General features: G+C 50.4%; 1 long non-coding RNA gene across 1 annotated transcript; it reads right to left on the bottom strand.

Annotated features, from left to right (window-relative positions):
- Window positions 1–445: 445 nt before the first annotated feature.
- On the bottom strand, window positions 446–1,772 carry LOC132653933 (uncharacterized). The gene is made up of 3 exons (XR_009591752.1): window positions 1,616–1,772; window positions 1,446–1,509; window positions 446–644 (listed from the first exon to the last, which is right to left on the bottom strand). It is a non-coding gene; the product is annotated as an uncharacterized LOC132653933 (long non-coding RNA).
- Between the last annotated feature and the right edge of the window lie 14,300 nt (window positions 1,773–16,072).

The following is a 16,072-nucleotide window of genomic DNA, read 5'->3' as shown; positions in this document are numbered from 1 at the left end:
GGGACTTGCCACCCTGCCCTGACCGCTGAAATACCCTTAGGGTTGGTGTGGCTCTGGGAAGGCCTGGCTCTTCCAGGCAAGAGCCAGAGAATGGAATAAGGGTGGAGAGAGCTGCTTGGGAACTGCGCTCTGTTCCCCACATACCCATGACCTGGAGCAGGATGGGCACCCTGGTCTCAGGCAGATCTGGCACTCTCCCAGATCTAAGCTCAGCTGGGCCCTGGAGAGAGGCAGCCTCAGGCAAGGTCTGGCCAGGTCTCTGTCCCCAAAATAATTCCCCAGGTACTTGCCCTTTGAGGATGGTAAAGCCACCACAGTTTTAGGATCAGATGATTTTATTTGTTGTCTGGTTTGGGACAAGTTGTCTCCCAAGTCACCTTCCTGTAGTACAGACAAACAGCCAAAAAAAGCTTAAGGCATTAAATTTGAAGTTATTTCAGCCTGGGTGAGGAGTTGGGTTCTGACAATGGAGCAAGTTATCTACCCTCACCAATTCTCTGTCTGCTGGTGAAGCAGGCATGGTGACAGCTCTCAGCTCAGAAGAGCATTGTGAGGGTTGAGGAAGTGGTATATACAGGATGCTCAGGGCAAGTCCGGTCCATAGAGAATGCTCCACAAATCCCAGCTGTGGGCTTCACCAGGCTCTGTAAGGAAAATGAGGATAACAAGGATGACAGCTCCCACTCATCTTTCCCTCCAGCCAGCTCCTTGCCCCTGCACAGCTCAGGGTCCTAGACATGGGCTACACAGCTCCTTCTATACAGAGAAGGGATTCAGGATGCAGAGCCAAGGGCAGGCCGGGCCTAGGTGAGCTCTGGGAGACTGGAGCAGGAGAAGAACCCAGCCACGTGCATTTGTTGGAGACAAAGTAGGCCCTAAAGCAATAGCCTGAGTCTCAGGGGCCTGGGAGAAGTGTGTCGCTCAGCCTGTCTGAGTCCCAGGTTTCTACCTCACTCTGAGCAGAGATCCTACCCTTCACAGAACTTCCCCAGGTTATGTTTTCATGCTTGTAGCTTGATTAAACCATCATGTTGAACTATCTTAAGACTGCCGAGCAGGGCTGAGAGGAGCCAATGCTTGCCTGTCACGCAGGAAGGCCTATTCCCAGCACTACATAAACTGAGTTGGGGTAGCACATGCTTCATTCACTCAGAACACTGAAGCCCAGAAGGACTGGACTAACACAGGACAGCCAGACCTCTGGTTCCTCTCACAGCCAGTGCTGGAACCCCTTGTCCCAGCAGTGCAGTCCCTGAAGCTCCGAGGAGAATAGGGGCCCTCTTCTACCCAGGGTGAGTGTGAGGGTGCAAATTCCCCACCCAGGGAACTTGGGGAAGACCAGGAGGGATGAAAGCATCCTTTCCTCCTGGGAAGATGGGCTAAGCAAGACTCTAAATAAAAACATGGAGCCTTTTGGGGGTGAGGGGAGCATAGAACCCCCTTACCTGGGTGGGTCATCTTCCCATCAGGTGGACCCTGGAGCATGTGGAGATCTTGATAGGAGAGATACTATGAGTATGGGAAAGAGGGTAATGGGGATGGGGTGGGGATGTAGCATTGAAGAAGGCTGGAGATGGCAGACAGCTAGGGAGTAGGCAGTGGGGGAGATAATTACAATGGAAAAGCAGCTCCAGGTGGGACCCCTCAATTCCTGCTCTCCCTGAGCTTCATCGGTCTTCCAGACTATGAAAGAGAGCAGCTAAAATGGAAAGGGAGGAGGGATGAGCCATCCCTTGACAGAGAGAGCTTTGACTGGGGTCAAGGCAACAGCTGGGAACGCCACAGGCACATCTGGCTGCCGGACTGAGGGAGGGTGTGCCTGCAGCCGGCTGGGAGCCAGGGACGTGGTGCAGACAGATAGGGCCCAGTTTACTGTGCACTGGAGGTGTTGCGACAGGAAGGCGGCTGGGGAGGAGGAGGTTCCCCAGGCGGAAACAATTTATCTGGGGCACGAGGAGCAGCTGGAGAGGGAGGCCAACAGTTGGCTTGTTTCCAAGGCCAAGCAGGACGTGAAGAAGGGCTCACCCGTGCCAAAGCGGCCAGCAGAGCTGCCTTCTGCCACGCCTGTGGCTCTGTCCGCCACTGACCTTCCCAGAGAAGAGCTGAGCCCTGTTCTCTCATCTGGGGCTGCCTTCTCTCAGGGACGCCCTCTAGACTGCAGGCTCTGTCTGCTGCTGAGGACTGAGAGTGCCCCCATGCCAGATGTGGCACTGTCCTTCCACTTGACAGCTCTAGTGGACAAGGGAGCACCCCACTTTCCAGAGGGAAGAACAGGGGCCTGAGAGGACAATTCACCTGACAGACTGCTTGTTAACATGCATGAAGCCTTAGATTTGATCCTCAACACTCTATGAACCAGTAGTAATGCATGTCTGTTTTCCATGCATGGAGGTGGGGGTGGGGGTAGGTAGAGGCAGGAGAATCAAAACTTCAAGGTTATTCTTAGTTCCATACGGAACTTCCTGTACTAATGGAGACCCAGACTTAACTCCTCATATTTCCACCCCCAAATACAGGCCTTAGCCACTTGCCCAAGGCTGTACAAAAAGTCGGGACTGTGGAAGAAACTCAAATCCAAGTCCTATACTATTCAGTGAACTGCCAGGTATGCCTGGGTTGTGCAGACCAGCTGGGCCTGTTCTTGTGGGACTGCCTGTGACTCCTCAGCCTTGGTCAAGACCCCTCACCTCCACATAGCTTCCTCAGTGTAGCAGACCCCTGCACACAACAATGAATGGTTGACGCTGGCTCCCATCCACCCTAAGCTTCTGCAGCCACAGCAGGACACAGTAGCCACTGAATACCATTTCTCAAAGAGCAGAGGCATGGAGGAGTTTGCCGGACAAAGGAGCCAGCATCTACCGCTGCAGAACACTTCAGTTTCTTTTCATTTCCAAGATGGAAAACAAGAGGCAAAGGGATACCATTAGAGGAGGAGGGACAGAGTTCACCTCCTATCCACTCTTAAAACCCACTGATCAAATATTGGAATAATGCCCCTACCCGCAGGAATGTCGCCCCTCTGAAGGGATGTTGCAACTCTCGTCTTATGCCTTAGAAGGCACTTGGAGCTCCTGTAAGTCAGGAACTCTGCCTTTTTGTCTCTTTGTGTCTCGCTTAGAGCAGGAGAAAGAAATGAGCAAGAATGTAACATCAAATACCTGTCCTTTTCAGTCCCTGCAACAATCCTGTGGATTGACCACTCCGCATTTCACATGGGGAAACTGAGGCTTTAAGACAGACAGACAGACCTAAAGTCCCATGAGTTAAGTCAGGAAGTGTTGTAATTTCAAAGCTCAGATTCGAGTTCATACAGTGCGTTAGTAGAGCTCCAGAAATCACACTGCAGGAACAAGCAGCCTACGTCCCACTACAACAAAAGTTGGTTTCTCTCACCTAAGATTTACTTATTTTTTAAGATTTTAAAAAAGTTTGTGCGTGCACATGTATACATATTCGCACCTGAGTGCAGTCCTCTGTGGAGGTCAGAAGGGGACATCAGGTCCCCTGGAGCTGGAGTTACAGGCAGCTGTGAGCTGCCCCATGTGGGTGCTGGGAACTGAGCTAAGAGCAGCGGGAAAAGTGCTTTTGACCATGGTGTCATCTCTCTTGCCCTCTGTCACTCAAAATCTGAAGCAGGGCTTACCAGGAGAATCTCCTAACCCCCTCTGTGGGACAGTCTCAGTCAAACGTCACTTTTCCTGTCTCCTCACTCACTGAGAGTAGGTGGCATTCTCTGAAGCCCTGCCCAGAGCTGGCCACAGGAATCCACTTGCCTACAGGGGGTTGAGGACATCAGGAAGCAGGTGATATTCGGGTTCCACTGCCTCAGGAACAGCCATGTGAGCTGCTAGAGGTTGGGTCGTTAGCCAGCCTGGGCGCTGCAGGATTCCTGACCCTCTGATACTCTCACGCCGTGCGGAACCTTGGGGGCCCTTGGGTTTTGCAGCAACCACCAACAGACATTACACTGAACTCCAGCAACTGAGGTGAGCTTGGGGCTCAGCCTCGGGTCAGCCTGAAAGAATTCTAGGAGAGAATTCAAATGGATCCAAGCCCACTTTGTGTTCTGTTTGTTTGTTTTGAGGTCTTGACTAACTCCAAACTGGCTACGTAATGGAGGATGACCTTGAACTTTTGATCCCCCTTCTGCCACCTCCAGCGTGTTGTTGATTATAGGCGAACACCACCATGACCAGTTGGTTAATGTGGTGCACGCCAAGCAAGCGCTCTACTGACTGAGCCACACCAGTCACATTTTCTTACTCACATTTGAAGATTTTGAAAATTATGTGCATGCATGTGTGTCTGTGCGTGAGTGCACCTTTCTTGCAGTCATCTGGAGAGGGCAGAAGAGGATACATTCCTTCTTCTCCAGAGACCGTGGTGACTGTCTTTCCCTTGCACCCTAACCCCTGACAAGAACTGTGTGCCCTGCCCCTGTGTTAGCGTGTTGGATGGAGACCCTGAGTGATGCGAAGCCAGACCAGTGCTGCCACTCAGCTTGTCCTCAGCCATGAGAAGGTCTCAGTTTCCACTCTCCTTTTCTTCCTCCCCGCCTGCTGGTCCAGCTCCATGGCCACGTCTTGATCAATAGACCTAAAGGCATCTGGGAAAGTCATCTTTTCTATTCAGATAGGTACAGGAATGGAAATGTGGCTTGCCTTTGGCCAGAAATTAGTTTTAGAGGCAGAACCTAAATATCCAGCAGCTATTTTGAGAGGGGGGTAGGGTTGGGGGGTGAGGAGCATGGAGGATAAATTTGATGTATCGAGATTGGCAAAGTGTGGAAGAGTGTAGTCTTATGCCTTCTGCTTTTGTCCGCTCTTCCCTGAGGTATCTAAATGTGCTGTCCGCCCTCAGTCATGCCTTCACCCTGGTGCAGACCCTTCCCATGCTCAAAGGCCCTCTTTGCTCCTTTACACAAACTCTTGTTCCCCTGAAGAGACCAGCACAGGAGTTATTTCTTTTATTACCCACACCAGTCAGAGCTGATTAATTTGTTTTATTTTTCTGTAGCTCTACTTTTAGCCATCATTACCCATTTAGGAAACCGTCACCTGGACAAGAGCACAAAGTTCCTCAGGGGTCTTAGTCACCTCTGAGTTTCCAGGACACAAGCCAGGCAGGAGCTTCTTGGATGTTTGCAGCACAGTGAGTGCCCAGCCATGTCGAATCCATTGCCTTCTTTCGGGTATAGACTCCTGCGCCAGTAATTACTGCAGAGAGGCGAAACTTGGCTGGAAGGAAGGACGACACACATTTATCTGACTACAGATTGAGAGCTGTGATGGAGCTCAGAGGGGTCGGCTGGTCTCCGCTCCACCCCACATCAGCCTGGCTGAGTCAAAGGCCGCGTCTCAAGGAACCTGTAGGCCTGTCTGTGTGTACGTCTGGCAAAGTGATGCTGCCTGTGGGCTGAGCTCTTGACTGAGTCCATGCTGGGTTTCTTCAGACATGGAAGTCTGGTGCTAGGGCTAAGCCTTCCCAGTGAGCCCGCAGAGGTCACACAAACTCAGATGACCTCAGAGCAGCAACCACACCGCATCGTCTTACCTATTAGTTTCCTAATCAAAGATTGCCACAAAAGCTGTCTCAAGATCAAGGGGGAAGGAAAGCACACACCTCTTCTTTTCTAAATTTTATTATCATTTATTACAATTTATTCAATTTGTATCCCAGCTGTGGCCCCCTCCCTTGTCTCCTCCCAATCCCACCCTCCCTCCCTCTTCTTTCCCTATGTCCCTCCCCTAGTTCACTGATAGGAGAGGTCTTCCTCTCCTTCTATCTGACCCTAGCCTATCAGGCCTCATCAGGCCTGGCTGCATTGTCTTCCTCTGTGGCCTGTCAAGGCTGCACCCTGCAGGGGGAAGTGATCAAAGAGCCTGCCACTGAGTTCATGCCAGAGAAAGCCCCTGCTCCCCTTACTAGAGACCCCACTTGGATACTGAGTCTATGGGCTACATCTGAGCTCGGGTTTTAGGTCCTCTGTATGCATTGTCCTTGGTTGGAGTATCATTCTCTTCAGAGCCCCCAGGGCTCACTTTTTTGGCTCTGTTGGTCTCCTTTTGGAGCTCCTGTCCCCTCCAGGTCTTTCTATCTTCCCTTCTTTCATAAAATTCCATGCATTCAGCCCAAAGTTTGACTATGAGTCTCAGCCTCTGCTTTGATATCTCCATCAGTGGAGTCTTTCAGAGGCCCTCTGTGGTAGGCTCCTGTCCTGCTTCCTGTCTTCTTCTGCTTCCGATGTCAAGCACATTTGCCCTTCTGAATGAGGATTGAGCATCTTTGTTAGTGTCCTCCTTCTTGTTTAGCTTCTTTAGGACTAAAGATTTTAGTATGCTTATCCTATATGTCTAATATCCACTTATAAGTGAGTATATGCCATGTGTGTCTTTCTGCTTCTGGATTCCTCACTCAGGATGATTTTTTCTAGTTCCCATTTGCCTACAAATTTCATGATTTCCTTGTTTTTAATAGCGGAATAGTACTCCATTGTGTAAATATGCTGCAATTTCTGTATCCATTCTTACATTGAGGGACATCTAGGTTGTTTCCAGATTCTGGCTATTACAAATAGAGCTGCTACAAACATGGTTGAGCAAATGTTCTTGGTGTATATTTGAGCCTCTTTTGGATATATGCCTAGGAGTGGTATAGCTGGATCTTGAGGTAGCACTATTCTTAATTGTCTGAGAAAGCACCAGATTGCTTTCTAAAGTGGTTGTACAAGTTTACATTCCCACCAGCAATGGAGGGCACACACCTCTTCTTAATTCAAGAGTAAAGTCCAGAAAGCACTGGACCAGAAATGTGGCTGTGGCCATGTTTTTAGAAAATGTAGTGGAATATGCTTTTGGAAGATGTTTTAATTTTATTTTATGTGTGTGGGTGTTTTGCCTGCATCTGCTGTGAACCATGTGCATGCAGTGCCCGTGGAGCTAGAAGAAAGTGTTGGATCTCCTGGGGCTGCAGTTATAGAAGGTTGCGAGCCACCACGTGGGTGCTGGGAATCAAGCCCAAGTCCCCCGGAAACGTGGCTCTTGACTGCTGAGTCATCCCTCCATCCCCACAATAGAGCCAGATCTGGTGTGCTTTCTCTCCAGACTCTGGTCTCCACCTGGGAAGGAGTACCCACGTCTCCTGCTCTTGTGGTGTGCATCTTTAAAATGGTTTGTGGGTTGGAGGAGTGAGCCAATGATGAACTGACAGAACTGGGTTCAGAACTGAGCCATGTTCTGATGTAATGAACTTTTGCGTACTCTGGACTTCACTCTTTTCCTCCACAAACAAGGAGCTAATGACACCTCAGCAGCAAGCACCAGGGAGTTGCACTAAGGGCTTAGAGAGGCCCAGGCTGAGGGTGGCGACCTTGGACACCAGCATGACAGGAAAGGAGAGCATATTGATGAGAACTTGGTTCCAGGAAGAAGCCCTCAGGGCTCGGCTGAGTGCAGAGGAACAAAGCACAGGAGCAAAATGGAAGCTGGCCTGGGAAATGCTCGCTGGAAGTGGTGTCAGGAGGCTTCTTCAGGTTCAGGTCCATCCTGCCACCGAATCTCAGCGGTCAGGAAGCTGGTGACTGCTGTAGTGGTCATGGGGAGCCACATTTTCCTAATCCTCTCCAGAAACATGTTTGGATATTTCTCCTCTGTCCCCTGAATCCAATTGACCAAAAGGCCCCATGAAACACAGGCCAGTCCTCAGCAGAAGCACACTAGCCAGGCTTGGGGTTTTCTGCATCTTCTCCTTCCCTTATCACACTTCACATGATGTCAGGTTTCTCTGACCATTTCTTTGGGTCCCCAAATGTGGAAAACAGGAACTAGTCATCTCAGTAACCTATGTGGCATGGGAACTGTGTGCCACTCAACCTGGTGTGGTCCATCCTGGTGGCCTTGCCTGGACTCAGGAATGTGGCTCATCCAGGCAAGGCCACCAGGGCTTGTTAGGGTTAGGCTGTGAGACTGTCACCTTCCAAGCCTCATTTGCATCCAGAGTCCTAGCTTCAGGGCAGCCTAGGAAGTGTGACTACACTCCTCCAGCCTCTTCAGGAGCATCAGGGACCATCCCAGGATGGATGCTGAAGGCTCACTGAACACACTCACCACAGCAAATAGGTCCAGGGGTTTTCAGAGACACTGCAGCTAAGAGGCATGTGAGCTAAGAGCAGTATAGAGAAGGGGTTGATATAAGATGTTGAGGGGGCAGGGAGTGTGCGTGTGCGTGTGTGCGTGTGCGTGTGTGCGTGTGCGTGTGTGTGCACATGCTTGCATACTCGCATATGTGTATGTACCCTGCTGAGGGTCTGAGGATGAGCCTCAGCTGGTAGCGGGCTTGCCCAGCATGCACGCATGCCCAGGTTCTGTCTGTGGTATTGCTGAGATCTGGCATGGTGACACATGCCTGTAATCCCAGCATTTCATAGGTGGAGACAGGAGAATCAAAGCTGAGGGCCGTCCTTGGCTGCAGAGCAAGAGGCCACCATGGACTACATGATACCCTGTCTCAAAACACTGAGCAAGGGCGCGCTGGTTGTCTTTTCTTCAGTGCAATGTGAGATACCATTTCCACTGGACTGGAAACTGCGTGTGGACAGAGACAGCATCTCATTCACCTCCACCCTGGTGCTGGGCACCCAGCAAACATCCAAGGAACCGCTCATGAAGAAGGGAGCGTGAGTTGGAGAAAAAGACTCAATGCCCTTTTCCAGTGTGGTCTGACTAATCAGAGCCTGGCGGGAACGCCTCCTCCCTGGGTCTCAATGCCCTACTTCTCTTAATGTGTCCCGAGATTATATTAGTCTCCTTGGCAGCACAGCACACAGATGATTCATATTGAGTTGAGGTCGGCTTCAGTCTCTGGGTCGGTTTCACATGAGCAGCTCTTGGTAAGGTGGGGCTTCCCCATCCATCCATGTGCAGTTGATTTTTAAACTAAATGCCTGATGTAACATCTCATCTGACCGGGTGACGGCCTCTTTTCCAGATTCTCAAGATCTAGTCAAGTCCTCAGTCTGGTGACTGGGTGTGATTTATCCCTTCACCCTGTGCCCTCCTCCTCTGGTGCCACAAAGGACTCTGTCTTTAGATGACAAAACCATTGAGCAAGATTGGCCGGAGGCTGAGACTGACTTGTTTCCTAGTGTAAATTGGGGAAGAGTAATTCAGTTATTATGGCACACCTTCATGATGAACTTGACTGGATTTGGAATAGCCTAGGAGACACACTTCTGAGCATGTCTGCAGAGGAGGCTTCCAGAGAGGTGGAACTGAGGAGGAAAATACTCACCCTGAGTGTGGGTGACCCATTCCATGGGCAGGGAAAGGGAAAGAAGAAAGCAAGACAAACAAACACGAGGCTCACCTCCTCTCTCTGCTTCCTGCAGTGTGCCCAGCCAGCCCCCACTGCTTGCTAATGTCTCTTCCCTATCGTGACGCACTATACCTCAAACTGTCAGCCAAGACAAACCCTTCCTATATTTTGCTTTCTTTTTTTTATTAATTAATTCAATTTACATCTCGGTCACAAGTCCCTCCCTTCTCTCCTCCCAGTCCTACCCCCTCTCCCACATCATCCTTACCCTATTTCTCAGAATAGGGGAGCTCCCCTACCCAGACACCTCAGCTCATCTATTCACATGAGGACTGAGTTCGTCTTCCTCCCTATGGCCTGGCAGGGAAGTCCCACCAAGGGGACGTGATCAAAAAGCAGGCAACTTAGCCCTTGTCAGAGATCTCCCCAATCGTGGCCCCTAACCAGTGGAGCCAGAAGTAGGAAGCCTTCCTTTCAAAGATTTTCCTGGTGTTTACTAGCAGCAAGCAGAGAGGCCAACAATTAGCTATCAGACTTGTTTGTTCTCACATCCACGTTGACTACAGAAAGATGACAGAGACTGACACAGCACAGCAACAAAAGACATGAGGCTGCCTAGTCCTTTGGCGCGGGTCCATGCCAAAGTGGGCATGAGTTCAGCCAGGGACACTTGCTCTTCACTAAGCTTGTGCTGGCATCTTCATCCTACTCCTGGGAGATCAGAGACACTTCTTCACTTGATTGGTGCCTATCAAGAGTCATGAAGGTGTGAATTCTGAGACCTAGTAACCCCACAGCCATTTCAACTAGGAATCCAAATCCCAGAAACAACAGTGTGAAGCTTGATAAATCCTTCTTTCTGTGGAAGAAAAATCACACCATTAAAATAACTGAAAACCAGCCCAAAGGTAACAAAAGGATGTGCTCTCACAGAGAAAAATCTAGAGAAAGTCAGAGAAAAAGCAGCATTTGTGACAAAAGTCAAATGAAGGCGTTTGGTGGAGGAGTAGGGTGCGATCAGGGGAGGAAGTGAGGAGGAGCATGGGGCTTGCCTCTGGCGAGCGGTTGCTGCTTTCCACAGGCTTGAGCAGGAAGCCTCCTGAGGTGTCCCTTCAGGCTGCTCTCTGTGAAGGTGTGTGGGAGATGCCCACCAGCCTCTGCTTCCCCCTGGCGGAGGTTCATCCAGCAGTAGCAGAGGCTACCCCTCTGCTCTCGGCGGTTATCCTGGGACAGTGGCTAGGAGATCCTGGGAAGCACCTTGCAGCAGCCCCAGGGAGATCCTACACGGTGGGATGAAGGGCACGCAACGACTGTACCCAAATCTGCTTCCCAGGGCAGAACTGATGAGCTATAAATGTCCGAGTAAGGAGCCATGTGGGGCTGCATGGGGCTGGTCCAGGCAGAGTGGCAAAACCCCAGCTCTGTTCGAGTTCTGGGGACAGGTCTCTCAATCTCTAGCATTCAAAGTCCACCTTGAAGATCCGCTGTTGGTTTCCCATCTTTTATTTCCATTTAAACTTTAGATTCTAAAGGGTTTCAGGAACCATTGTTTCAGAGCCCGAAGTCCAGTGCATGGAGTCTTGGAGAGGTTCCTGCCTTTCCATGCCCATTAGGACCTCTCAAGATGTTTCCTGGAAAACAACCCACACAGTTATCAGGGTGCTGACCCCTCTAAGATGGACAGAAGAACGGATGAAAGCAACCTCTCTCCTTGCCCACCTTTTTGCCTTGTGGTGCCTTTTCCTGAAGTGTCCCTGAAACACTGTGTTTCTGCTCTAAAGACATGTGTGGGCCTTTGGCAGCAGGAGATTATTTTTATCCTGGCTATCTGTACTCTTCCTCCTCCACCACCTTGTTCTCTGTTTGGTGGGGTGTATTCCCTGCTTTGCTCTTTTGGATTTTGCACAGAGCCACGCTGTTCTGTTGAGTCATCTGCCTCGGGGCTATATTTTTTCCACTGGAAAGCAATCTATTTTCTCAAGGTCCACCCTGCACAACTGGCTTTTCGGCCCCTTCCTTCCTGTGACATTGTCAATGCCAGGGTGATAAAGCTCTTTTTTCCCAGGTCACTATCCCTATCGCTTTCGTTTCTGCCAGCATGTGCCTCTGAGCTGCTCAGCCTTGGGTGTATCCCCCAGCTCCTTGCCAGTGATTAAGTTATCAAGCAGGCAAGAATGCAGAGAGTGCTGTGTAGATGTCCTTGCGGCCAAAAGCTGACTTCTGTCTGCTTGCGATCCCAAAGATTTGACTTAGAGAAAGTTTCCCTTAGTGCCTCCACCAGAAGGCTAGTCAGCTCTTGAAGCAGCCAGTCTCATCAGCTGGAAGCGGAGAGTAAATCAAGTCACACTTTTAATCACTTCTTGGCTAGGTGGCTTGGGGCCAGCTGCTCAGGCTCTCTGAGTTTCAGCTGCTGAGTCTGAAGATCTTTCTCGATTATTCCTCCACATTTTTAAAGGAAGAGTATTTTCCTTTCTTTCTTACTTTTTAAAAATGTTTTTACACAGTCACCATGGCTTATGGTCAAGTGCAAGACACCATTGGCTGTGTCTCAGTGCCAGAGAGGTCACAGGTGTGCTGGAGGAGGGTGCATTTTAGCGTCAGTGAATTAGAGTGATGTTTTCCGAGACTTATTTCTACTATGCAAATCACCAAGAGCCACATGGGCAAACAGTGCTGCACACGGGCTGGCTTGGGGGATGCACTCACCAGCAGTGTGACATCAACAGTCTGTGGGGCCACTCTGCCCAGCGCTACGCACCGACTGCATTGGAAGCTGTGGGGTGACGATGCTTCTCCGGGAGCCCCAAACCACCAGGTGGAGGAAAACTGGGGACGGACCAGGAACGCTCAACTCAGACAAAGACCAGCTGAATGAAGCCGGTAAAGCTGACAGCTGATAGGGCAGGAGCTGAAGAAGATGGGTGCCTGTGGAGGAAGCCCGGAGAAAACCAGGAGCTTGACTTCTAAGTCATGCCTCACTTCTGCTCCAGCACCTCAGAAAACAGTTGACAGCACGCAGCCTGCTGGCCTCCCCATGCAGTGCTGACTCCATATTGGAAGTTTTCATCGCGGTATGGGCTATGTCTCTATCAGGGTTAGTGCCAAGCCCTAGTCTGTTGGGGCTCGGCTGGGTGTGGTCCCCGCACTGCCCGCCACGCTGTGGTCAGACCTGCTCCTGTAGCCCATTCATCATCCTGACATGAAGAAGAGAACCCATTAATCACAGCACCTCATTTCATCAGCTCCACTACGCCAGGGAGGAAGCCCCCACAGAGCTGCGGTGGCGGCTGGGGGTCAAGGACGGCAGCCCACAGCTCAGAGACCAAACGCGGAGCGGGGCTTCCCTCTGTGAGTGACAGGGTCCCTCTGTATCCCTGCAAGGATTCCTCAGGGAGCCATTAGGGGGCCAGTCCTGGGAGCAGGAGGCTTGCAGACTTCAGCACCATTACCTGAAGTGGGCTAAGAATTTTGTTTCTTTTTATTTTTTATTTTTTGTTGTTGTTGAAAAAAAAAAATAAGTCCCAACACACAACGTTAGTCTGCATTTTTATTCATTGTATTAGGAACGAGCTTCACACGTGGCTGTTCCCTAGCTCACCTCTCAGGTCATAAAACGGCCAGTGACTAAACACAGGAGCCCATCAACTAGCTTTCAGTCCTCTCCCCCAGCTTCTCAGGGCCAGTTGCAAGGCCTCCAAGTGACAAAGCGCAGGTGCCCAGCAGCCAGGCCCCTGATGGCCTCACAGGTTCTTTGGCCCCAGGCAGGTTTCTCATAACTGCAGGGCAACAATTGGATGTGACAAGTTGACCTAGGCTGACCCTCCCAGACTCCCCAGAACACGGCAATTGAACATCCCCCACCCAGCCCTGGCCCTCGCCTGGTCCAGCGGTGGCTGGGTTCTGGGAGGCCAGCTGGAGTAAAGACTGTCCACAGGGAATGGTCTGGCTTGGAGATGAGACAAGGTCTTTGCACAGAGGCTTGTCTCTCCGAGCCTCCCAGCACTATTTCCTATAAAGCCTTGCCTACATTTCAGACCCATAACCTCTTTACTTAACAAAACATAATGACCAGGAGAAAATAAATTTGATTCCAAAATACAGAAGAGGAAAAATGGAAATAATAGATAATTTGTGAATACATCCTAACTTCATTAATGGAGTGCATTGCAAACTCGTGGGATTTTCCTTCCATTTGAAAACAATTTGTACCTTAGATTTTCTCACTCTGCATAGATTCCTGAGTGTGAGGGTGGCTGGGAAGTCAGGGGCGATCGTAAACTGGGCCTGTAAACTGCAGCCAAATCATTTCAAAAGCAAAATTATAAAAATTCTTTCCAAGTATTTTATAGCAAAATAATTCTGTTTAATGTGGGATTTGGGTGCATTTTAATTCTTTTATATACTCTGGGGTGGAACCTACAAAAGTTAGACTGTCTGGTACCCAGGAAGGTTTCACATCCCCTGTCCTCTTTATTTCCATCCCCCCCCCTGCTCCCCTTTTCTTCCTTCTCTTCAAACCCACATGTTCTGCACTTTCAAACAAGCATCCGTTGAGTCTCCGGCTAAGACTATCTCCTTACACAAAGACACTGATTTCTGGGGATGAGATGAGGCACCCATGCATGCACATACGTGTGGAGGCCGGAGGACAACCTTGGCTGTCATTCCTCGGGTACTTTCCACCGTTTTGAGAGATGACCTCCCCACACTAGCCTGAAACTTACCAAGTAGGCTAGCATTGGCTGGCCAGCGAGCCCCTGGGTTCTACCTGCCTTTGCTTCCCAAGCACTGGCAATGCAAGCACACACTGCCAGGCTCTGCTCTTTTAAAACAAGAAGACACGAGCTCCAGGGATTGAATTCCCTTCCTCAAGAGCAGCATACCACTAACTAAGCTAGTTCCTCACCTCCAGCAACACTTCTCAGGCCTTCCCCAGGGATGCACTCAGAACTACGAGGAGCCTTAATTCCCGCCCCCCCCCCCCCGTCCAGCAGACTCTCTATACCAGATAGCTAGGTAGCAAGATAGATGAGGCTGTAGACAGACAGACAGAAAGACAGATGAGGTTATGTATAATGAGTCTAGTCTAGTTAGATGGCTAAGACGATGATTGGTGAATAGCTAATAGGTAAGCAGATGGATGAGTGGATGGGCAGATGAGTAGATGGACAGACAGATAGACCAAGACATACCAAGCAAGCACTTTCTCTGGGCCAGATATCAAAGCGGAATCTCTGACAATGACCATGGCTGTGAATCAGTGGGTCTCTGAATTTTTCGCCAGCACCCCAGGCCATCTCTCTTGTGTTTAAGCCCTGCATTGTGAGGGAGTGTCACTCACTTCGCCAGCCACAAACACTTGGGCCATTTCAAGGAGCACTGGCCTAGATCACCAGAGCTAAGTCCAGCAGATACACAAGTGTATGTTTGGGGCAGGAGGTGAGATCAGCAAAGCATTTGAAAGTAGCTCCTTGATGAAGCAGAACTTGACTGAATCTGTGAGTCCTGCAGAGTCTGAGTGGAGAAAGAGAAGTTACCCAGGCCTGGGGACATGGACTCGGTGGCACCCAGGGTCTTGGAAAAATTATTTTAAAAAGAGGACACAGAAGAGGGAGGAGAGAGGGAAGAAGACCCCAAGAGAGAGTTGAGGAACTTTTCAGGGACCTGAGTGGATGTGAAACTCTGACATCACTTTGGAGCTATAGTCACTAGTCAGGGCTTTGTACATAGAGTCAGACCCCAAAAGAATTGTATGGCCAAATGTGTCCTGGGTCCTGGCCACCCAGGCTGTCTGCAGGTAGGACACTGGCCTTGGCTTGGATGCCAGCCTGCTGAGAAAGCTGATCTCCATGTAACCCCCCCAAGTCCCTGGGAGACCTGCCCATCTCCAAGCCTGGGACCTTGCTGTATCCCCTCATGAACAGTCCCTTCTTCTTCCCTCTTCATTCCACACTCAGCTTTGCTAAGCACCCTCTCTCCTGCACAAACGCAGGAGGCACTGGAGAAAGCTGGTACTCAATAGCGTTTATAAGAATAGAAGGAGAAACGAGGAAGAAAGCGCCCCAGTCCCCCAGCAATGAAAACCTGGCCCTGAGACCTGCCAGGGCTCTGATCTTGGGTCAGGGCATCAGGGTGGAGTTGCTTCCTCCCTCCTCCCCCTGCCTCAGCTCCGATCTCTCTGTAAAGAGTGTCTCTGTGAGACACTCACTTCAGAAATCCCTGGCTGTCTAGGAAAGCCCTCCAGGGCTCTGTGGTCGAGACAGCGAGAAGCAGGAGTGTATTCCACAGCTTACATAGAGCTGATTTGGATAGGGCACAAGGACAGAGGTTGGTTCCTGAGCTGAAGGCAGAGGTCTGGGCAACTGTGAAAGGACAGATACTGAGGATGTTCCCCAAAGCTGGCTGGGTGCCTTCCGCCAGGCAACGAGCAGTAAAGTTTGATTGACGCTAACCTATACTCCTTATAGTGGGAACACCTGCACTCAAATCACAGGATGTGACGTCAGGGTTTAACGAAGCCAGAAAGAATGACCAGCTCACAAAAGACTTTAGCAAGCATGGGGACATTTGTGGACCTTTCATGAAGACCTTGCTTTCCTTTGGCCTGAGGGTGGCCCTGTCTGACAGCACTTACAAACACTCTGGGAGCCAGCTTGCTAAGGAAGTAACTGTCCCATACGACTCAGAGACAAGAACTTACAACAGCGTTTATTATAGCGTGGGGCTGGGAACTTGGGAGTAGCCCAGCTAGGTGCTT

Source organism: Meriones unguiculatus, chromosome 5, assembly GCF_030254825.1.
Source record: "Meriones unguiculatus strain TT.TT164.6M chromosome 5, Bangor_MerUng_6.1, whole genome shotgun sequence".
NCBI lineage: Eukaryota > Metazoa > Chordata > Mammalia > Rodentia > Muridae > Meriones > Meriones unguiculatus.
This window is presented reverse-complemented; position numbering and strand designations above follow the sequence as displayed.